Source organism: Ixodes scapularis, unplaced genomic scaffold, assembly GCF_016920785.2.
Source record: "Ixodes scapularis isolate PalLabHiFi unplaced genomic scaffold, ASM1692078v2 PGA_scaffold44__24_contigs__length_19508400, whole genome shotgun sequence".
Lineage (NCBI taxonomy): Eukaryota > Metazoa > Arthropoda > Arachnida > Ixodida > Ixodidae > Ixodes > Ixodes scapularis.
The window spans coordinates 6,276,581-6,300,491 of NW_024609873.1; positions in this window are offsets into that span (position 1 = coordinate 6,276,581).

The window sequence follows — 23,911 nt, forward strand, 5'->3', positions numbered from 1 at the left end:
CTCCAAATGCAAAAAAAAAAAAAAAAAAAAAAAGTTTTAGCAGGGGGTTTTTTGGTCAGTGGCGGGTTTTTGTAACGCTTTAGTAGCTCCCAGGATGGTGTTATGTAGCCTCGGCGGCTTTAGGTGGCCGAGGTATTTGAAAAATTTGGAAGAAAAAAAAAGATTCGAATTGAAAGTGGAGGCGGGGAAATGCGGTCTTGGATTACCACCCTGTCACTCTGGAGCAAAAAATTGGCGAATTTCTTATCGTAACACATTCAACAAATAATAAAAAATCAGCTTTTTTTATCGCGACGAATTTAAAAGTTTGGAAATCACAGAATGTTTCATGTAATAGGTTCGACATTTCGAAACATTTGGAACTCTGGGTGCGAAAAAAGATAGCGGCCTTTATAATTAAATTGCCTTTGCTTGCAGATCGAAGCGAGCAATGGGGTAGAATAACTTTATACAAGAGTTCAATCTGCCTTTTAAAACTAGGGATAACACGGTTCGGCGCTGTGAAAGGAAATTTCCGCCGGTGTTGTGCGATGACTACTACACCTTGGGTCTTTAACATGCGTCACGTAGGAGTAATATACGATCGCACCCCGGGAGTACAAAACCCATTAATATTTAAACTGACAGTCCATATACATTTTTTTTTTGGAATTCAAATCTAAAAAAAGAAATACTGATTATGTGATCAGCAACCCCGATGAAGCCGGATATGCTGCTTGGCTTTGGTTCTCGGTACGACTTGCTTCACCTGACGTTGAAGGTCGAATTTTCAATATATTTTAGCGAATGAACGCTATTACTTAGTTGTGATGTAAATGAAGAATAACGGAGCACATCGCTTCAGTTTAGATTCTTAAAGTCTTATACTGTTGATTTCATGAAAATTTATATTCGAAATTAGACAGGTCGACATGCTCAATCGAACTCACTTTATTTTTCATCATCATAGTTTTGGCGGGCGCTTGGAACGAAGAAGGAGCCTGGAATTTTATTGTGTCTTGCAGCGCCGTCCGTGCCGCCGAAAAGGATCCTGGGAACTGGCTGTATAGATCTGACTGTAAAGTAGGGCAAGGGGGAGCATACAGGACGTCCCTATAATTCGTAGCACGCCGTACGTTAAAGTCGATAAAGAAACCTTTCAGCTTTTCCACTCTGGTTAAGAAGGAAGACCAGCGAAGCTGTACAATCCTTGTGTACAATGGAAAGTAATGGCCGTCCGCAAGTCGGCAAGCCAGAGTGGAAAGGCTGTCGCCATTTATGAGCGACGGCGGCGGCAACCAGATACGTGACTTGCCGCCGTCGCTTAAAGATTGCGGTAGGTGTCCAGAGTTCGGTGTCTTCATTTCTTTGCGGGGGACACGATCCTGAGGAAACTAGCCCTTAAAGGGATGGTGAACCGAAATTTGGATTTCAGAAAAAACAATGTAGGAGATCTAGGCGGGACGCTACAATCCCTACAACACTACTCGTAAGGCGATATCTTGAATGAACGGCCTGGTTTTTGGAAAAAGAGGTCGAGATTGAACCAGGCCGACGAGGCGCGTGACGTCAAGATGCCTAGTTGCCCGTCTCTTCGCTTCACCCCCATAAGGCGGCGAGGCGGAGAAGACGCGAGGCCGTTCCCTCTCCTTCTCGGAGAAACATTACGTGAACACTTCTGCCAAATGCGCCTCCTTTTCTTGAAAAATACGGTCATCCGTTCGAGATATCGCTGTATGAGTCATGTTTTGGTGTTTGTAGCATTCCGTTGTACGCTTTTGCCGCGTGCTTTGTGGAATCCAGATTTCGGTTCAGCATCCCTTTAACAGCTCCGCTGTAAAAAATTTAAGATCCACAGAAAGCGTCTCGGTTGTCGCGTGATTGCGTTACACTGAGTGCGACATAGCACGAACAAGCAATTCCTCGTATTTACAATTTTATTTTGTTTTTTAATTTAAAGACAAATAAAAAGTACAACTGTAGCGGAAAATTCTTACTCGGGCACTTATCCGAGCAGGTAAAAATGGCTACTCGTGAACATCCTGCCAGAGTGAAATGCGACAAAGCGTCGCTGTATCGCGTTCGCACTGACAGTGTTGTATAAGGTTAGCTCTCTACAACGACCTTCACCGTTTGACGCGTGATAAGCTATTCGCAATTAAAAAAAGAAATGACATGCCACCCCGCGGAAAAGACGTGAAGGAGAGATGGGGGTGCCGCCGCATATCTAAGTGTGCGGCCTGGCGGCCGAAATGGGAAGCAGAGGAAAGGGGATTAAAACGTACAAGGTTAAGCCGCAATCACAACACTGCTCATCCAAAAGGCTGTTCTGCGCACACACACACTGTCTAAGGCGTGTTCCTTCCTCGTATGACGGCCCTGTAAGATTGACCATACGAAAACTCTAACTCGTGGTCACATTGCTTATACATTATACAAGAGACAGTATGTGGGCATTGGTCACCAGGATAATCGTAGTTCGAATGGCCAAGTTTCTCCTTGAACTCATTACCACGCGGCATTCGAAGCATGGATCTCGCAGTAACTCGCGTTCAAATCTTTGCAGACAGTCTTTTGTATGATGTATAAGCAGTCTGACCCCGGACTTTAGAGGAAGCATACATATGTACGACTTTCGAAGCAAACAGGCTTGGAACATGCCGTGACCGCGGTTAATTCCGTCATCGTGTCTGTAACAGGCACCGTTATTTATTAATTTTTTTTTGTATGGTGCGCGAGCTGTGCGGCTTTAAAGTCGGGACTATCCTTCGCATGTCGTGTGTGATTGAGCGGATATAACTCCGGACATTTGGGGTTTCCAGAGTTATTCGTACGCGCGAGAAAATAGAATGAAACAAAAAAGAAGAGCGCGCACGCTGTCGAAACTCGGCCCATTCATCATAAAAAGAGAGAGCTCCGCGAACGTACAATTAATGACTTTTTGTTCTTTTTATTCTCCGCAGCTGCTGACACAGCCCCGATCCGAGCTTCGTACGGTGCCTGTCGCGGCCGAGAGAAAAACCTTTTGAACAAACGCGAACTGATTCTGACAGATATTTCCTGCCCTTTAGTACGAGATAAAATAAAGCGCGCCTAGACATAATAAAAGCGCACGCTAGAACGTTCTTCGAAACTTACCGCAATATTACAGCACTGATTACGCGAAATCCCAATGACTAGTGACTCCGAGATTCGACCGTGGCGCACGCTGCGGTGAAGACTGTAACTACACTCATATTCAAATATACTTTTGTATACCAAAAAAACTGTTTCTTAACAAGAGCGTTTTCCCGCAGGAGCTGTGGGATTTGTGCATGCATAAGTATCAGTTTTTTTTTTTGTCTTTTTTTTTGTAAGAAGGAGTTTGCGCATGCATAAGAATCAGTTTTTTTTTGTTTTTTTTTGTTGTAGGAAGGAATTTGCGCATGCTCCGTTTAAAAGTAAGGCTCGACGTGACGTCAAAGACGCGGTTGGTCTATAGCATGGAGCACAATGATGGAATTTCAGTACGCGGTGACAACATTGAATATAGTCCATAAACGTATATCTGTGTAATAAACCTGCCGTCAAAACAGTTTTAAAACAAACGCGATAATCTCTCTGATGTAGATCGGTAGTGTGCGTCTTCTGGGTTCCCAGCTTTCAGGCATACGAAATAGACATACAGCCTTGCTAATCGGCAAGATTTGAAGGGAATTCCCACTATAGGGAGACGAGCAACACGGACATAGGTCAAATCTACCTTGTTATCAAGATTCTGAAGCATGAAATGTCCTATAAGGAATTTAAAGGGGAGTCACAAAAATTTGCCCGTCTATTTCCGCGACCATCCATTCCTCATGGAAGGGCATGTCAGCGCAACCTGTTTGGTTACCATGGCAACACAAGCAAAACAGTACACACAGCTACTTTGGTACCAGAACTATAAACAGTGTATACTCATCTTGTATACTCAAGAGATTGAACGAGTCAAAAGATCTAACGAGTGAAAAGATTGCAAACGTCTGCAGCCACGTGACAAATAAGTCCAGATATCCAAAATAAATCGAGATACCCAACCTGGGTCTTATGCTGCAGGGAGCGAAGAGATCCAGTCCCGTATTTATTACCTATGAAATCTTAAGGGCACACTTCCCCTTTTAAAGCTGAACTTTATTTACATACATTGTCTCGACAAGTCTAAGATTGCCTGTCCTCAATAAGCAGTATAGATCCGATGTCGGTCACAGAACTCCCATTGACAGCTTCAGTCATGCAGGCATTGGGTTGTGTGTGTGTTTATACAGCCTAGAACTTGGTCTGCCTCACAGGGGCGACGAGTCTCCCAGCTGTAGATGAGAAATTTAGCCAGTGCGGTACAGTTGCTAGCCTGGGGTCTTTAACGTGCACCACGCAGTAGTGATACACGACCGCACGCCGGTACGATGCTCATCCAGATCGAAACGGGCAGGGGTGGGGCTCGAACCCAGGATCCCTGTGTTCTGCAGCGCGAGCTTGCAGGCATTGGTTTGCGATGGAAGCTGCTCTGGTTAATCTGCATGCCCTCGAATGCTTTATTCCTCTCCAGGAAGACTTCGTCTCGACCCTGAAGAATGTGCTCAAAACTCTCTTGCACTTGCTTCAGCTTATCAAGCAACTTCTCAGTTTCCTGCTAAATTTTCTAGAAATCATCTTGCATGCTTCAGCTTGTCAGCTAACTTTTAACTTATTTTGCTGAATCGGCCGGAAACCTTCCCGTTTCTATTTCAATTAGATGGTCACCTTCCTGCCCTTCTTCTGAATCTACTGAAAACATCCCTGCGTACGTTCGAGCTTGCCATCAAAGTTTTAGTACCCTACATGTTGAATCTGGTGAAAACCCTTCTGCACACATTTCAGCTTGTCAGAAAACTGTTCATCTTGAAATCCCGAGCGTTTTGTGTAAAACCTCGAACTTCTTTTACAGGGTTTGCTTCTTCGCAGCTGTTACAGTTTCTTCTGTAGACCCTTGTTGGCGTGAATGGCCGTAGGTCATGTATGAGAACCTCTGCAGCCTAATGTCCTGGCTCTGAAATTTACTGCCGAGAGCTTCACTGTCTGTTAGGTCCTTGGATTTTATACTCCGACTCAGAGCCAAATTTTGCCTGAGTGAGCAATTTTTTGCGCTTGTGTCTCAAAAAGGATATTGGCTCCTCCGGCAACTTTATTAATCCTCCAAGAAGTAAAAAAAAAAAAAAAAAAAAAAAAAAAGAAGAAACACGTTGAAGACATGTACTTAAAACTGCTTACGTGCAGGAATGCGAAATCGTTACAGTCCCGCGAGTGAAATGTTTTCGACTAATGTTTCTACACGTATTAAAGTTGTTTCTGCCGGTATTGCATTCGGTGCGTATGTATTTGGTGTACACGACGGTCCGGCGCTGACATCGCACTCCCCCACTGCGCAGCCGCGGCGCACCCGCCGTCTTCATGGCTTCTGTGACGAAGCATCTGCTTTGCGGTGCTTTCCTTCGTGTTTCATTTCTAAAGCGCGTCCGGATTGACCTTGAGCGTCGCGTGCTCGATAACGTATTTTTATGGCCAACTTTCAGGCACAACGCCGACGCCTTTTCGCGAAATGGGACATATAAGGCTTTCGCCTTAATATATATGCTTCCAACGAAGAAAGCGTTATCTATCGTTGTCAGTTCCCTCACGGCCAAACTTGTGGGAACCCGCGTGAATGGTGGCCACCTCCTCTGCATTTGCAGATGTTGTTTTTCAAGCGGGGTACTTCTTGTTTTGATGTAGCCTCTAGCCAATTTGAGCAGGTGTTCCCAGGAGAAGCTTGACCGGAATTATAGGACTTTTTTTTACCCTTCCTAAAAAGCGTCGCTAACCTGTTATTTGTTTTTCCTTCTTTTTAGCAATGTCCTTAAAGCAAATTGCTTTATCTTGACCGTTTCTGACTACCGAGCCAGGTTGATAGCCCCCTTGAGCGTCGATTCCGAATCAAGTTGTTCTTCTCGACGGCTAGTGATTGTACACTCCCCCGACTATCCGGTTTCGAATCATTTTCTCCTGCAGTACTCTAAAGCTTCAATTCTTGGCAAGGTTACGGAGTTCCCTGATGAATTCCTCAACACCTTCGCCTTCTCAGTGGTGTCTTTTGTGGAACTTTGCTCTTTCGTAGATGATGCTATGACGCACTACGAAGTGTCATTCAAATACCGAAAGTATATTTTCACACTTCGCCATCTTCACTAGATCCAGATTAAGGGATATGAGGATACCGTCTGCCTTATCGTCTATAAGGTGCATAAGAGAAGTTTCCGACTCAGGTTGCGTGACGAGACCAATATTCCTACGGGAACGTTTGAATTACCGATTCTAAAGAAGTCGGTCATCTGGACCGACGTCGACTGGAATGAGTTGGCAATTGTCATCACTCACCGTTCCTGTTCACTCTGAGGCCGTGAACTTCTAACAGGCCTTGATGTTACAAGTCATTGACTCAGAACGCTCCCGGTGGTTTTTCAAAGAAAACGCCCTGTTTATTTGATTTAGACCCAGCAGCACTGGACCCGGGTCCGCTGTAGCTACTGAACAAGTGAAAAGGCCCCCTCCCCCCGTTGCGATCCAAGGTGGTTGTGATGAATGAACCTTTTCCCAGTAAGCTCATGCGCATGCATACAAAGCACAGTTCCACAAGACCCACACATTCAACAGCTATCTTCGCGCGTATTTAATCTTTTATGGCGTTTACTTTTTTCAGCACAGGTAGTATGGGGCATAAAGAGCAATGAAAACCGACACAACGGCACGACGCCAATGTGTTCTGCCGGGCGGAGGTAGGTCGGGCAGCCTTTCATATGTAGTTCACAGACAGCTCCCCAGACGGCGTCACTCGAAGGAGGCGAACGCAGGGCGCCAATTGGACACGACTGCAGTGCTGAGTCATCGCTCGGCTGGGACTCGGGGCCAGTGAAGGAGAGCACGAGCCGCATTCGAACGCTGACTCAGCACTTGTGTCGAAACTGTGTTCCAAGTTCGCCTCTTTCAGGGGGGACTCGTGCGGTACTCATTCCACGTAATTAAATTACTTGTTGGAGCAATTTTGTAAGCAATTGAATACACTTATTAGAAAGGAATCACAAGAGTAACCCGATTATGCTTAGAAGTACTATAGTTACTTGTAGCCGATTGCTAGTTTCCCTCCCCCTTTTTAATGTCGTCCTTTGTTTCTACAAGTTTCCTAGCAAGGACTCCTCTAAGTGCGTCTCCGAGAGGAGGATTGCATACCAAAATTGGTGGATTTAAGAAGTAGCGATAATTCGTTGATCCTAATCCAATAACGGCCAGTACAAAAGACCCGTTTTCAAACAGGCAAAACAAATCTGTTCTTTAGAAAACCTGAAGTTATCGGAAAAGTAACGGTCACCTTTTTCCAGCTACGTTCGAATAGTCTAAAGTCATCGAGTAATCTAAGTGAATACTTGTTTAAACGAGAGTAATCGCAATTATGATCGATTACTTTTGTCGAGTAACGCGTACAAAACTGCTTTTCAGCGACGTCCAAAATTCAGCACTATACGACCTTGCTCTCTAGGATGTGCTGCCGGTGAACTCTCTAAGAAAAGATGGCGCCCGTTCATGAGCTTTCTATAACTACACCCCCCTAATATATCTGGCTTTCCCATACTTTTTGTACGCGCGGCCATGCGACAGCATGCGTAGTCGTAGTCGAAGAGCACTATTTTTTTTATAACATTTCCACTTTTGCAGCGCGACGTGCAGGCGGCATCGTCACGTTGACGACGCTTCGCGAGTGATGAGGGAAGCGGAGCACCTGTGGAACTTCGGCAAAAATGGCAATAAATAAATTAAAAAAAGACCGACTTGGTTGTGACAGTTTGTACGTACAGTGCACAGCGCGACGACGACGTAATAGAAAAATTAAAAAGAAAAAAAAAATGAAGAAGGAAGGCGAACGTTGTATAACACATATCGTGCTACAAAGGTAGCTTATGTCCCAAATTCAGGTCGCCGTTTTAGTTTCACTCTTTTTTTTTATTCGACATAACGTCTCCCTCGACTGCGAAAATGAATCCATTTAAGGCCAAGAAAAACCCACGGCGCTGGAAGAGTGGGCGCGTCCAAGAGGCACTCCACAGCACAGAAAGGCCGTACGCGACTCCCCTGATGAACTACATCAGGGAGACGGGGATCCATCGCCTCACATCGCCCATCGTCAGATAGCTCCCTAACACTCTGACCCTACAGAATCCTACACCTCCCGCCTCAGGAGCACAACTCAAATGCGGGTGGATATACATATATATATATATATATATATATATATCGATATATATATATATATATATATATATATATATATATATATATATATATATATATATATATTGATATATATTATAAAGACATTATATGTCTCTCTCTTTGGTCGATACCTTGTTATAATGTGACTCAACATTAACAAAAAAAAAATAAAAAAAATAAACGCGAACAAGAAAAAAAAAAAAAAGGAAAGGAAAAGGTTGCATCGATATACGGTATTTCCGGCAAGAGGTGGTACTCTCTGCTGTAAGCGGAACGCAATGCATTTTTTACGAGGAATAATCAACAAAAAGTCAAATTTGTTGTGTAGAGGTTTATAGACTGCCGAAGGCTACTCTGCCCTTCAGATGAAGTTTTGTGTGTTTGCTGTAGACGACCAATGAATTTGGCCAGTGCCATGCGACTGTTAACCTGGGGTCATCAATGTGCTCACGCATTTGTGATTACACGAACGTAAACCGGTACGATACTCCTCCAGATCGAAACCGGCTATAAAAGTCTATAAATATATTATCTGGCGTAAAAGCTGCTCCAGTGTGTATTAGCGGCGAGATATTTTGATAGCGCCCTCTTATGGTTTTCTCTCGTAACGTCATTACCTTGCGAACAACTAGTTCGAGGGTGTTTGCAATTAGCATGGTGGTAGCCTGAAATCATTGCGTTTTGAAACCAACACTACTAACACCGACAAATTTGAAGTCCTTTCATTACCCTCATTTCCGCCCATTAGAAATCCTTTGCTGACGTCATAGTCAGCATTCGAACAATCGTGGCAGGCCGACCACAGCGACGCTTTCGATCGCGCACGTCGCCAATAGCCGACTCCATAAAACCTTCTTTAGTGACCGCACCCTTTTTTTAATTTGTTCCTAGTTTTCATCTTGTTAACATTTGTAATCTAAAAATAAAAAAAAGAACAAAGAAAGCAGAAAGGAGTAGACACAAGTTCAAGGTGCTTTTACTTCGTTCATAAAGTAAAAAAAAAAAAAATTAACGCCATCACGCATTTGCCGATTCATTCGCCAGATGGCGCAAAACGCAGCTGGTGTTTTTCTCGGCGCTGCTTCTCGCGATCCGAGCGCAGCAGAGCGAAGGAATTTCAAACTCGTTCTGTTCGAAACGAAGGACGCCCGGCCTTGAATCCCTGAAAGAAAAGCAACAGCGAAGATGTTACTCAGGTCATGTCGTCTTGACCAACACTTCTCGGGGAAGAGAAGTAAACGCAGGACCCAAGCCACACGACACACGTAGTACGTTCGTACATGTCGCTACCCATACGAACATACACTAGGAACGCTTCTAAAGAGAGGCGTGATAAGGATCGCCGCTCTAATGTACATAGCCCGTAGACCATGTCCGTGAGGCGCTTCACCTGCTCCAAACGAGTATAAACTATTCGAGCAGCCGGAACTCATGCGTGTCGATTTGGCGAGAGCCAGCCTTGGTTGGGTGACTTCTTCGAAGGTGACTCATGACCTTAAAAAAATCAAAAGAAATATGCCGCCAGGTTAAGCAGCGTGTCTGTTTGTATACAACACTGATAAATAACAATAATTTTTTTATTTTTTATTTTGATCTCCACACGACAACAGACTTAGAACGTTTTTGTTTTTGTTTTTTTTCTTTTTGCGCAGGGTGCATTTTCCACCCCTTTCTGCGAGATAAATATATATCTACGGATCTTTGGTCTTTCTCGATAATTACAACTTGCAAGCTCTCGTAAAAGAGAACACGCAAAACAGAACGAATAGGGGAAAGATGAGCTTGTTAGCAGAACCACCTGCTCTGCGTCATTAGGGTCGCTAAAATGGCGACCGCTAAGTCGCTTAGTCGTTATAAAGCTGCCTGTATTATACGCTCCGCTACCACACCCTCCAATGCCACCCTCTTACTCGTGTACGCCTGCCTGTATTAGGTATCCAGGTTTGAATTTCCAATTCTTGAGTAATTACGCTCGGGCTCGTTTCTCCGTATTTTTATACACGTATAAACAAAATTGCGGCTCTGTTTTGGATGGGAAAGGCAACGCGGGAGAATGCGAGTATAATTCTTATCGCCATTCCGAAGAGCGAATCACGAAGCATGAACCTATTAAAGGGCAACCCCGGTCAATCATTTAAATTTGGGATTACGACTGTTTTCAGCTCATTCAGTGTCACTTAGTTACATGGTATATATATATATATATTTTTCTCTCGATATCATGTGTAGTTTTATAAATATCACGGCTCAAAGTTTGGTTTCGGGCGTTTATAATTAATTAAACATACTTTTTTTCTTTTCTTGTTTGCGTGAAATTTGAAACTTGCAATATGAGAGATAAAGCAACTAGCTCACTTAACTTTAGTTTGGTCTAAGCATGATATCGCTTCTTCTGTGCGGTGCCCTTGGCAATCTTACCTAGTTATGAAACTTGAATCCATCCAAAACAGAGCTCTGCGCTGTTTTGGATGGATTTTTTTTTTCTAATTACTCACCCTTGACAAGCATATCTGGATTGCGTGAAACTGCTAAACTTCACACACTTTCATTAAAGGGGTCATGAAATTAAATTTTTGGCTGGGATAAATAACCTTAGATTGGAATCTGACTAATGGCACGTCGTTTAGTGGGTCAAAAGAAAGAGGGTATAAAGTCAAAAGCCTGCTTTTTGGTACTAACATATAAACATGTAGCCGACTATTTCATACCTCATATCCTTCGAAAAGTCCACCTTTTCACCATGATACATCCGCGGTACCCCAAACACGTCAGCCAGCTCACGCACTGGACACGAGCCCTGCGTCACTCGGACGTGCGCGCTCGTCCACAATCAATCCAAGGACGAATACTTGAATTTGCGTTCGTGGCCAATGAGTGCTGGAAACGCGCTTGTCTTTACTTGCGAATGACAAGTTCCATGCACGTTAAATACCCCAGGCTAGCGGTGGAAGCTTAAAAATGACGGTGGAAGCTTAGAGTCGTCGCACCGGTGCGATGACTGCAAGCAGGTCACGACCGAGTGATTTCTCATTTCGAGTTTAAGCTGAGGATTAAAGCTAAGGAGGAAGAGGTTGAAAAATCGTTTCATGGCCCCTCTAAGGCACCTTCACCGTTTCTTTTACCATAACATGCCTCCTCTTGAATTGCTGCTTTTACCCCCGGGGCAGATTTTCCCCGGCCTTGACCACACCTGTAAGTTGCGGCCTTCGTCAACTACTTCATACAGTAATTCAACTTTAACCTTGGCCACCAACGATTGAAACATACAATCAAGCGGCATTGTCACCATAACTGACACGCATAAAGTTGCTGCCTATGTAACCAGTGACCACTTCCGTTTCTGCTTTATTCGACTAATTCCCTCTTCTATACTCTGTTAAGATTGCGTACAAAATCGTTGGGTTGAAAATAAAAATAAATAAAAAATGTTTCGCTGGTTTGTGTAATGCCTGTAAGGGTCTTCAAGGATAATAAAGGATAATGATGATGATGATGATGATGATTCACAAAAGTGTAAAATCAGCGTAAGCACCAAGACAGCGTTGGGCGGGAGAGCCTTTTGTGGAACGAACACGATACAATGTCCTGTGCTTCAGCTCTTGCGCAACATGTAGGACAGTAGTAATTAATTAATTAAAATGAGCAATGTCTAAAAAAGATCAAAGGCGGAAATTTCAAAGGAAATTTCAAAAAGGGGACTGGTTAATTTTTATAATTCATGCTTAAGCTAGTACAGAACACAAGGTGAACAAAATAAATATCTAAAAAGTTAATTTAACAATATATACTTCGGTAAAATTTTCTTAATTTGATAGATGACGGAAGGTCGAACCACCTGAGACGTAAAATACCGTCACCGCAACAAGAGCGCTTTTGTTACACGTCGGGATATGTTAGTGTAGACAATAAAATAGCTAATCCAAACATTTTGATTTCTAATAAATTTTCTTCACCCGGATCCCGAGATTCGTTGAATCTATTGACTCGGCTATCACGTGACAGTTGAGAGCTTAAAGGGGCACTGACACCCCAAAGGTCGTATTTATTTTTATTGTCTAAAACGATGCAAGTTGCAGTCATAGACACGCAAAAAAAACCGCATCGCGAAAAAACATTTTCCCGCGCGCGCGCGCGCCTTTTTATTTTTGGCGTTTGATTTTCCCGCCTCTCGCCTCCTCGCTTCTTTTGATCGGTGACGTCAAAAATCAGGAAATTTAGAAGCTTTGTAGGCGACATCTCTATAACATTTAATTACTGCAATCCTAAAACATGTTTTTTAACGCAATTGCGAACGCACTACGGCCCTTCTTTTTGAAATACCAAAAATCGGGAGTTCGTTGTGGTGCCGTCTCCTGGATTTGTATCCTCCAACGGAAAACAGGCGACACCGCTCAAAACCGGTCCGCCGCAACGCCGGGCGCTCGCTCCTTTCCTCCTCGCTTTGGGTCGCCATGGCAACAGCAGGGAGTGGTGAAAGGAAGGGGACTGTCAGGTCTCCGCAATTTTTGACGTCAAGGCACCGGCGCCGATCGCGCGGGAACTTCGAATTCGGCATTTGGAAATTGTTTTTTTACTTCACGAATACTGAATTCCCAAATCTCAAATTTTGAGGGTAATGTCCCGGCATCGTTTTCAATCGTTTCGGATAATAAAAAAAAATATGATTTTGATGTGTCAGTGCCCCTTTAATAAGGAATATCGTGATTCGTTGAACAGGGGACAAGAGATCCGATGTGGGTCAAGAAGTTTCTCGAGACAAAAGGTCCAACGAGTCAAGGGGTGTAGTATTGGATCTTTCGACTCGTTGGATCTCTCGACTCGCTGGACCTTTTGGCTCGGTCTAGTGTCTCCCGTTTTATTTTAACGGATCATGTTTCATTCCCCCAGGGAAGTGTACAGGAGGAGGCGCATCGGTCGACTGCTAATCAGCGCGGCTGGCGGCCAGGAAGGTCAAGTTTGGGCATGGCCTGTCACCGAACCATTTGGCAGGTGCGCTACATCACAGTTCGGCGGGGCACTCGGATGCTCGAGCTCGAGATCGGCTCCAATCATTGCGACCGCGGGACTCTCAGGGTTGTGAGAAGGTTGCATAAGATGGCTCTATACCTGTGTTGAAACCAGCTTCAAGCTTCACTGCTCGCTGGCGTTTTCCACGCGCTTCGCTCGCGTCGGAATGCGTCACTCCGTGCCGATGTCCGTCCCGGCCACATCTCGACGTCGACCCGCGAGTCGCATCGTTGTGGGCTACCTCGAGCGACGCGTGCCAACACAATATGGCCGACGCTGACGCGGGCAAAGCGCATGAAAAACAAATAGGCTCGACCTCCAACAGACAAGTAGTTCGTCCAGTTCGAGTGTCATGTAACGTCACTGTGTCAGGTGACGTCACACACATGCCCAGCTCATTCGCAACACATTATGTGCGTCAACGAGGTTATAAGATGAAATCATATGACCAAAACCAGTGTTGTACGGAACGCGTTCCTTTAGGGAGGAACAAAGGAACGCCACCGTTCCATCTTGCATCGGTGGAACTGGATCGAAAACTGGTTACGTTTTTGAGGAAACGGCAAGAGAAAAGGCGTTCCTATTTTTTTTCTCCCACCTTTGCCCGAATTTCGTATAGGCATTTAGACTCTCTATTGTTGACGATCTCATCCTCCGACTTCTATGGATGAGGGAGTATCCTACACATAGTCTGACAACAAAGAATTGGAAAATAATGTGATCGTGGCCATTCGACACAATTAGGTGTGGACATTTTCACTTGCTCGCTTTATTTTGTCTTCCTATTGTCCAGAATAATATTGCATTAAAATGCACAAAACGTGACGTCAATCCAACGACCCGTTCCAATCTTAAAACGTTACGGGAATTTCCGAACGACTGGAACTTCTACCGGAAACTCAATCCAATATTAAAGAAAAAAAAAAAAAAGACCTCTCGTTACTTTTTTTTTTTTAGGAATGTGTACAATAGTGACCAAGACTCGCTTAATTTTATTTTAATTTATAACGAAGACAACATAAACACGTACAGTTCCACCAGTCGTGCGAGCGTTGAACGAGCCGCTACGTGACGCTCAACCCGGCGGCTTCTCACGCAGCCTGGCGTATATCGCACATGTCCCTGCAATTGCAATGCTGCACGTATACGGCGTCATAGTATGGTACCTGGAACGCGTCTCGGACTTGTATGATTACCGCGTCCAAAAAAGGCGGTCCTTCGATTTCCGCCTGATGACGTCATAAAAGTGTCACGCTGTCGCCGGTCGCGATCCTGGCGGTGTCTCAGCAGCGGCAGTGTATGTGGCAGACGCCTGTTCTGCTGCGGGTTTTCATCCGGTGTGACAGTCCACGGAAACTTCGGAAGCCAGAAGTTGGGACGCCGTGACGACAGCGATACTCGCGTTCGGTTGTGCTACTCGCAGCCTCTCGATAGCATTTGTACGACAAACCGCCAGGATCGCGATATGCAAGAGCATGACACACCAGCTTCTGTGACGTCATTTGTCTCCACTTCGGGACCTTGTGTGAACAGCATAAGACGCTAAACACACCGGTCAGAGACGCGCTCCAGGCACCATAGTCATATGAGCGAAAAGACCCCGCAGTGTAACCAGCTCGACAACAGGCACCTGGCTGGCCTACACCGGCGCCTCCCCGGACGACCGCCGATACCGGATGACGGGGTCGGACCTTCTCCGTGGGGCAAGGGGCAGGTGCTGGGATATCGGACGGCCCTTCCTGAAAAACCCAAACCTGAAAAAAAAAAGAGATAATTTTTGTTTTGGTTTCGTAACTGACATTTGTGTAGGTACGAATTTTCGATAAATTTATTTGTTCATTTACTTAGGAGAACCATGAAACGGAAGCTAGTCGTGGGAACCTAGATGATCTTGATTTTTTTTCTCCGCTCATAGCGTTACACTGGGACGTCGCTGTGACGTTCCAATGGCGCATCTGTTACCACGAACCCTCGGAGACCTTTTGCATAGCGCACTGCGTCGTCGGCGGTGCCGAAAGGAATGCAGGGAACAGCATGTACTCGCTCTTTCTTGTCAGCTGAAACGTGGTGGCGCCAGTGTGCAAAAAGCCCTCAAACTCTCTCGGTTCTGAACCAGACGGCGGGTTTCGCAGTATTTGCCAGATCAAATCTACGCGCTATTTTCGGAAAATGGTCGCTTGTGCCACTGTCACACATAATTCACTCTTACGGTCAGAGAGTGACGCGTAAAAACTTAGAAAATCTACCCGGACCGGAAGTGTGCCAGGACAACCGGACGACCCAACAAGTGGCGCCACTGAGCTTGTTTCTAAACAAAAAAGTGAAAGCCGTTTACAACCCCCTGAAACGCCGAATTAGAGCACAGTTCTTGAGGAGGAGTAGGGAAGGGTACTGAGGGGGGGGGGGGGGGGGTCATGTGACCTCAGGGGGGGGGGGAGGTCATGCGAGCTCGGGACCTCGGGGGGGGGGGGGGGCGGTTACGCCGACGCCCCTCAAGCTGGAAACGGGCGCCTAAGAGCTGCGCTCTAAAACGGGGCGAATAAGCGGATGATGGAGGTAAAGGGCTTTTCGCAGGCAAGCTGGTGAGGGGTAGGCGAGCAACTACGCTCGGGCTACCTGGAGTGACCGTATACGCTCCGCTGGTGGAGCAGGGTACCGCAATGGTGCTCCCAGGGTGGCCACGTTGGATCCAAGGCCGTACTGCGGGAAGCGACCGTCGCTTCTGCAGGAGCCCCGGAGGCGCGGATGGCGTGGCTGTGAGGTGGTGTGCGGCGTGCGGAGTAGAGAAGATATAGTGCGGCGACACGCCGCGCATGCGCGGTAGTTTCGTCCTTTGACTCCTGCGTTTTTTCTATGCCCTCGGTAGAACGTTGTAGGCGAAAATAACGTCGTCCCTTCGCGAGCCGTAGCTGCGCGTTGTTTTCTGGTCCGACATGTCTGGATGTGCCGGTCAAGTATCACTCCGCGAGCGTCGCCCACGGGAGCTTCCCCAAAAATTAAAATTATATAGACTCTGTTTGAATTTTCAAGGGTCTAGGGGGGGGGGGGGGGGGGGCGAAGGAGGCACAAGGAGGTTTTTTTTTTACGGTATTTACTTTTTTTCTCCCGAGTTACGTACGTGGTGCCCGACAGAATTTCTGGGACTTTCATTCCACATAACAGATTCAACATTTAATGAAGGCTTAATTTATTTTTTAAATAGCAGAGAGTAAAGCAAAAGCACGGTATCAATACTGCGATACCGTCATGAATGTCACCAACGAAAATACATTCGACTGAACAAGAATATGCCAGCGCAGAAACGTTTCCACTATTTCGAAGAATCGTCATCGCAAGTCAACGCGAAGAACAAGTTTTCTCACTATAAAAAGGGGCGATCGACATTAATAAATTCTAGTCACACCCTGTCTTCCAATATAACAAAGAAGAGGACGATATGAAATGAAATTTCCGGTACCACATCGACCGAAAGTTCTAAACAAAATTTTTAGATATTTTTTATTAAATACAGATAGGGCACGTGATAGCCCTTAGCGAAAAGTAATACGTTTGAAATATGCCACGTTCGAATTTGAGTGTATTTGAAATACAGTTCATAATTGTAAGTACACGAAAAATAGACCGAAAATATAATTTTTTTTTTTACTTAGTACTAAAATATACTTCTAAAAATCATTACCGAAAATATAAACTTTTTTTTTTACTTGGTACTAAAGTATACTTCTAAAAATCATTTTAAAATACCTTCACTTGAACTACATTTGAAGTTCAATTCATGCGTTTTGAAATATGTAAATACTAAATTAATAGGAACAAAATACCTTTCACATATATTTCTTGAAATATTTATTTAATTCATGCAAAATATACTCCAACCCTAAAAAAATGGAGCAATCAAAAATACGTGCAGAATACTCTTAAAACACCTGAAAATCGTAAATACTGTTGTGTTATGCTCTAAGTACCTTTTGACTGAAATACTTTGGTAATTTGACTTAAACTACCAAAATATTGAAAAGCTCCCCTTCTAGAAGTTCACTTCAAACAGATATGGAGTACACTGAAGCGCCTAAATACAACATTTGATTAGTTTGTCAACTGAATTGCGCAGCATCGGACTGATAAATCAGCCCAGTTTATGTTATTGTTTCCTTTTTTCTATCAAGAATACACCTGATCAGTTCCTTGCACACCAATCACAAACGGGGTTCGGGAACTACAACCACAACATTTGCTGATGCTGGAAAGCTTCAGCAGGTGCTGTGAACAGGTACGTTTGGCGTGGTTTTGTTAGCACAATGTTAGTTCGCTGAACGTGTATACTCACCATTGTACGTGATGTGAATAGTGACTTTAATATAGTGACATTAACTACCATATTAAATAGTCTACTACTAAAAAGGAAAGGCGAAATAACTACTGTAAAATACTTATTTTTCGCGGGCTCAATATTTCGCGATTTAGGTCAAAGTTGGAGTTTTGGAATAATTCGCAAATTCTAATTTTCTCGACGCGCTGGGATCGCAATATAGATTTTAATCTTTTTACATTTTGCCGGAATTGTTCACGGGACCTATTTTTCGGAATTGTAGGCGATTCGCGAACTTTGCGAGAATTAGGTCCTCACGAAAATAAAGTCGTTTACAGTATTTTAAAGTAAAGAAACTGCCTCGATTCGCTTCGTCCTGAGTGGTGCTACGCAGAGAAGCAATAACATGTATTTTATGAGCCGTTTGTGTGGATATTGTTTTAGGGACTGCGCCGAATTGTTATTAGTTGTACCAATGCTTTTTAGTAAGAGATATCGTCCACGAACTTCAAAACACTGCTTCCCTTTTGATAGACTCCCGAGGGGAAGATCGAATACTTGGAACCTTAATAAGCGCAGAGGTGGTCACCGAAAAAATGATTACCTTCAATATGTAGGCTATATAAGGCTCTAGAGCAGTCAACGGGACTGTGAATGAGCTGTTCAGTGCGTCATGGTGTTTGTGTTTGTGTTCGTTTGTAATGTAGCATTGTGAGATATATTTAGTAGTGCCTTCAAATACCACAGAGACACCATTTGCTGACAAAATCGAAAATAAAAAAAAATTGTGTAACCGGTTTTTAATGCACAAATGGCATCTGAGTGTGAAGGGATAATATTTTTGGTATATCTAAAATATTTTTTGATTCATATTTATAATGTATTTTGAATACCTTACGCGCGTATTTCGAGTGCGGCCAAAATAATACGACATAAATACGAAATGAATATTCGTATTCAATACATTTCAACTTCGTTTGAAGTACGGTCTCTTTTTGCTAAGGGAGCGCCAAGCGAACCTAGACAAAACGAACGACCATACACCACCTCTCCGGTACACGTACGCACACGTGGACAAACGTGAAACACGCGCTCTCACGTAGTTGATGACAACACATGGAGACAAAAAGCTCGAGGTACAACTAAGCACTTTTTATGAGTTGTGAATGCGAAAGCATGCAAGCCGCTTGTCCGCTCCCTTTGTCGTCTGCTGCACACTTTTCGTCGCCGGTCAGCGCGCGTGCTCCCCTGGGCACGCTGACCTCGGCGCGCTGATAGACACGCAGCGCCATGGGGTGAGTGGTCGTGGAAACTGACGAGCTCAGCTGCCAATTGAAGCCCCGCGGACGCGCGCCAGCCAATGGGACCGAAGGCGAAATGCGGAAACTGGGTGCCGTTTTCGCGCTTCAAACTGATGACGTCGGCTCGCTCCATGGGATAGTTTTCTCAACCATGTATGCTCAGCAGAGTTCAGAGGCGCGGAAGATGCGTATCGGAGCTGTCTGCTTTGCGAGGAAACCCAGACTAGGCGCGCGAACCGGGACGCTCGCCACGATATGTTTCGGTGGCGCCCTCTCATGGTTTCCATTCTAGAATGTCACGACAAGAATCTGCCTCGCTACGACTGGCAGGATTCGCCTCGCGGCGAACAGGCCATTGGGCAGAAATTTCGGTATACGGGAAGCTATGGTTTGGCCAATCGCGTAAACCGACCACAGCGGCACTTTTGGTCACCGAACGTTGCTATATATACCTATATATCTATGGTGTCTGAAGTCACCAGGCTCGATCTAAAAAAAGACCGTAAAAATCGACGCCGGCACAAAGCAATCAAAATTTTTCATCGAAGGTATATTTCACATGTCCGTTTTTTCTCGTAAAATTACAAAGCGTAGATCCCTTTCTATAAAAAATAGGGCCAAAAAGGCTCGAGGTACACCTAAGCACTTCTTAAGAGTTGTGAATGCGAAAGCACGTACGCCGCTCTTCGCTTCTTTTAATCTGCGGGGTACAACGCGCTGACCTTGGGCGTGGAACGGTGGAGCCGCTGCATCGCGGACACGCAGCGCCATCGGGTGAGCGATCGTTCAAGCTGTCGTGTGCCTTGCGGCGCGAGGAAGGAACAGACAGCAACGTAGATCCCAGCGGAACCCCCTGGTTTATTCCATGCCCCGTATATATTGCCACGCGCCGTACAACCGATTAAAGGCGAGTGAACGAGTTGATCAGTGATGACACAACTGTGTGATAACACAGTCAGGATGACACCACACAAACAGACGCGCAGCGGCTAATGGGAGCGTCGTCAACGCGCACGAGCCAGTGGGACCGAAGTGTAAAATGTGCCGTTGGCCAGCTTTGCGCGGCGTTTCATTTAGGTGCCGTTTTGCATGGTTTCAAAGCTGTTGACGTGGCTCGCTGCATGAGGCAGTTAATGCTTTCGCATTAAAACTTGCCAGCGTCAATGGCGGGCGGCGACGCAGACGACTGAGTCGAGCGGCGGGTAGCGTTCGGCGTTCGTCAGAAGCGTTCGTCAGCGTCAGAAGGTGTAGCCGACCAGCAAAATAAAGCAGGCGACACGCTGACGAAATCCGTCGGCAGCAAGAACGCCGTCGTTATGCAACCGCGTTTCTTTTATAACTTTCAAGTTTTGCTTTTATTGTCCCCATTTATTTTGAAACCAAAGGTTCACCACAAAAGGATTATCTTCATTTTAGTTAATTACGGTCGTCGCGAGCAAAATAGATGAGGAGGTAGCGCCATCTATCAATACCTGCGCCAAACGCGCCCGCCGCTCGACTCGGTCGTCTGCGTCGCCGCCGGCCGTTGACCCTGACAAGTTTTTTGGCCCTATTTTTTTACAGAAAGGAAGCTACGCTTTGAAAATTTACAAGAAAAAACGGATCCGTCAAATACACCTTTGACGAAAAGTTTAGTTTGCTTCGTGCAGGCGTCGATTTTTACGGTCCATTTTAGATCGAGACTGGTGACTGCATACACCCTATATATACAAGTCCGACCGCAGCCGCGGTGCTACAATCCGTTTGAGCCAATCGAGAAGTGCCAAATGTGTATCCCCACGGAACTCGTCTTCGCTGTTTTTGTTCCAACTCCCGTTCAACCAATCACGAAGAGAGAAGGACCAATTCACTGAGCCTGATTGGTTCAGCCGGGCACAAAGAACGAGCGCCATGACGACGCTAGCAGTCGTATTGCAGTTGCTTTCATCTACAGCCGCTCATTGAGGTTCGTTCACATCCCGCTGTCTAAACAAACATGCCAAACTTAAAGATTAATTAAGAAGGCACTCTCCTTTCCCCTTTGCTCTTGCGCGCAAAATAAATATTGCGTTCATTTTTTTTTCGTTTTTTTTCGTATTCAGCGGAAGATTGATATTTGAAGTGGGTGCCATCAAACAAACTAAGCCCCCTCCCCCCCCCCCCCCCCTTTCCCTTAGGAGGTGGGTAGGGAGATCACTGGTTGCAGACTCGAGCAACGCGATCGTCCTCCGTGTCGTCTGCTTCCCAGACTATGGAAGGATATTTTTAAAACATCGCTCGGGGTTATAGAACAACGCGATTCTACTGTACCCAGTGGCTACGCATAACGTTTAAGGGTCAAGAATTCCTTGCAGATCGTTCGATTTTAGTGTAGAATGTATAATTGGCAAACGCAAAGCGAGAAACATACTCCACCCGAAACTCAGTGACTGCTAGGTCTCTTTCCCTCGTGAAAGTTGGATCCAGATCCGCCAATACGGAGTTGGCGGCGCAAGGAAAACGAACGCGACACCCTTGTTCTGTAAGCAGAGCCTACGCAGTTACTCTAGGGTTACCCGCTTCTCTACCTCTCTGCAGTGTCACCAGGTAGATATACACCTTATCCACAAGGAAGGGACGAGATCTTGAATGTTGTAACTTCTGGTACCCGTTAAAAAATTGTTTTGATATTTCCACGCCGCTAAAGGTGTTCACGAAAAATGCGTGATTGTCACACTCTTGTTTGGCCCCACATAACAAGTCAGTAATGACCACTAGTAACAATGATAAACATCTTTTTGTATCTGCTGTTTACCTTAAGCCTACTTATTGAACCCACCTTCAAACTTAAATCTTGGACCGCACTTACTTCTTATCGCAATTACCGGGTCAATTCGTCTTGTCCACGGTCCTCTGTTGTTTGAACGAGCAGACGACAACAAGCAGAAACGTTTGAAAGAGCAGACGACCGTTCGAGCGATCAAGCAGTCGTTTGAACTTGAAGATGCACTGAACGTAGTTCGCAGGTGGTCCGTACAACTTGGCGGTTTTCCCGCGTTCATGTTGGAACAAAACAAATAAATGTGACGACCACAAGTATCCGTGCGTTCAATCCAAAGTGCCTCGCGCAGAAGCAATCGTGGTCCGACAGTGTCTGGTTTTTATTTTTCATGGCACCTATCAACGTTCTTGGACGAACCGAGCAAGCAGAAAACACATAAAAACTGACCTTCAAACCTTTCCCGACTTTTTGGGTACAGCCCCAGTCGTGGGGTTTTGACGAGAAGGCAGGTTTTTGTTCGGTTTCTTCCAAAACAACACAGGAATGCACGTCCCTTATAATAATAATAGTTCCTTTATTTTTTCCAACAAACTTCAATGTTGAAAAGGTGACGCGGGAAAAAAGTTGTAAAAACAGCTTGACGAGCCCCCAGCAAGCTAAACCAACAGTCGCGATGCGGGCACCAAAGAAATCATACAAAAATAAAACATGAGCACTACATGTTTGAGAAGCTTTGCAAAGAAGAACTAACGCGATACAAGATAAGTAGCATATTGATACAATTTACACAATAGTGAAAACATATACAGAGAGTTAGAGCATCACTGAAATAAAAGCGAAAGGAAACATCGATTCAAGAGATTTTAGCGCTTATTGCGAACAATTTGGCTCGAAATAAATCTCTCCCGTAAGATGCTCACCGATATATTGCTACGCTCAATTCCTTGCCTACTACGCTGGTTAAGGGTAGACGGCAAAGTATATTTTAAACTTTGGTGGCCGTAATTTGTTCTTCCGACCTCCGCCCACAGCCTCAGACCGGAAGTGCGCCCGACGCGCCACCACCGCGCCGTGACGCAACGGAGCTGAGTTCGTGTATTGGCGTGTCGACGGCAAAATAATGTGTTCGCCCATACTGAAAGTGACAATATTTCAAGATGGCGGCGCCCGTGTGAAAATGGTCTATAGAATATCACCACCTTTATCCCCAAGGAGTCTGACCGAACGCATCATGAAAGAATCACAAGAAGAAATTCAAAGGAATGCGGTCAAGGGAGCCAGGAAGAGGTGTACATTTTCAGATCTCCATCCTCTAACGAACTGACTACAAACGGCCATGTATCTACTCCATTTTCGATGTCAATATGTGTGCTCGGAGGCGCTTTTCAAATGCAACGCACGTTAATAATAATTGAGTCAGTATAAGAACATTAATTCTGTCTTAATCCTTTGCTTAATCATACGGATAAAGAGGCACAGATTGTAGTGTGTTTTGAGCTGCCCCGGATGTTTATTTAAGAGTTTATCTCAGTTTGGGGGTAAAGCTAAATTCCGCTAAATTTACGGGATTTGTTTCCTACTTAATTTAGAGGTGAAAACCTGCGTTGGTGCGCAATAGAGTTCTTCCAAAACTCGAAGCGCCCCATCGCGGCGAAATACCACGCAGTGCACCCTGGGAACTAGCTGGCCACTCAGTTTCGGTTTCGGTTGAGGAGCTTCAATTCATGCTATCACGCCATGACCCAATGCGCTACTTGCGTTTTCGATTGTCGGGCTTCTCACGAATGTACAATACTCTAAGCATTCTCGAGCGATATAAAAGGAAGACCGGGGCACTTTTCTTCGTTCCCGACATGCCGGATATTGCGCCTGCGTATGCAAACGTAGTAAGGCGTGACTTAGTCCCCTCACCCCACGATTGTATCTTTGAGCTCACTTTCAATAATCCTGTCTAGCACTAGTGAACCACAATTGAAATTTGCTCACTTTGAGCCCTACACGTATATCGTTTGCCAAACGTCCGCTTCGTGATACTTCATTGAGGAAAAAACAAGCCGCATCCTCACAGGATACTCACAGTTCAGCCCAACGTTGGCGCATGAACGTGCGCCGCGTAACAACGGACACTAGCCGAATGGCTCTAAAAAATACCACCCCGAAGACAAGGCCTGCGCGTGACGTCATCGTTCGTGGTGCCCCGACCCGCGCCCAAGCGGCAAACACGCTAAAGTTCGACAAGAGTCGCAACATAGCGGCAGATGCATCCGTCTTGGCGTC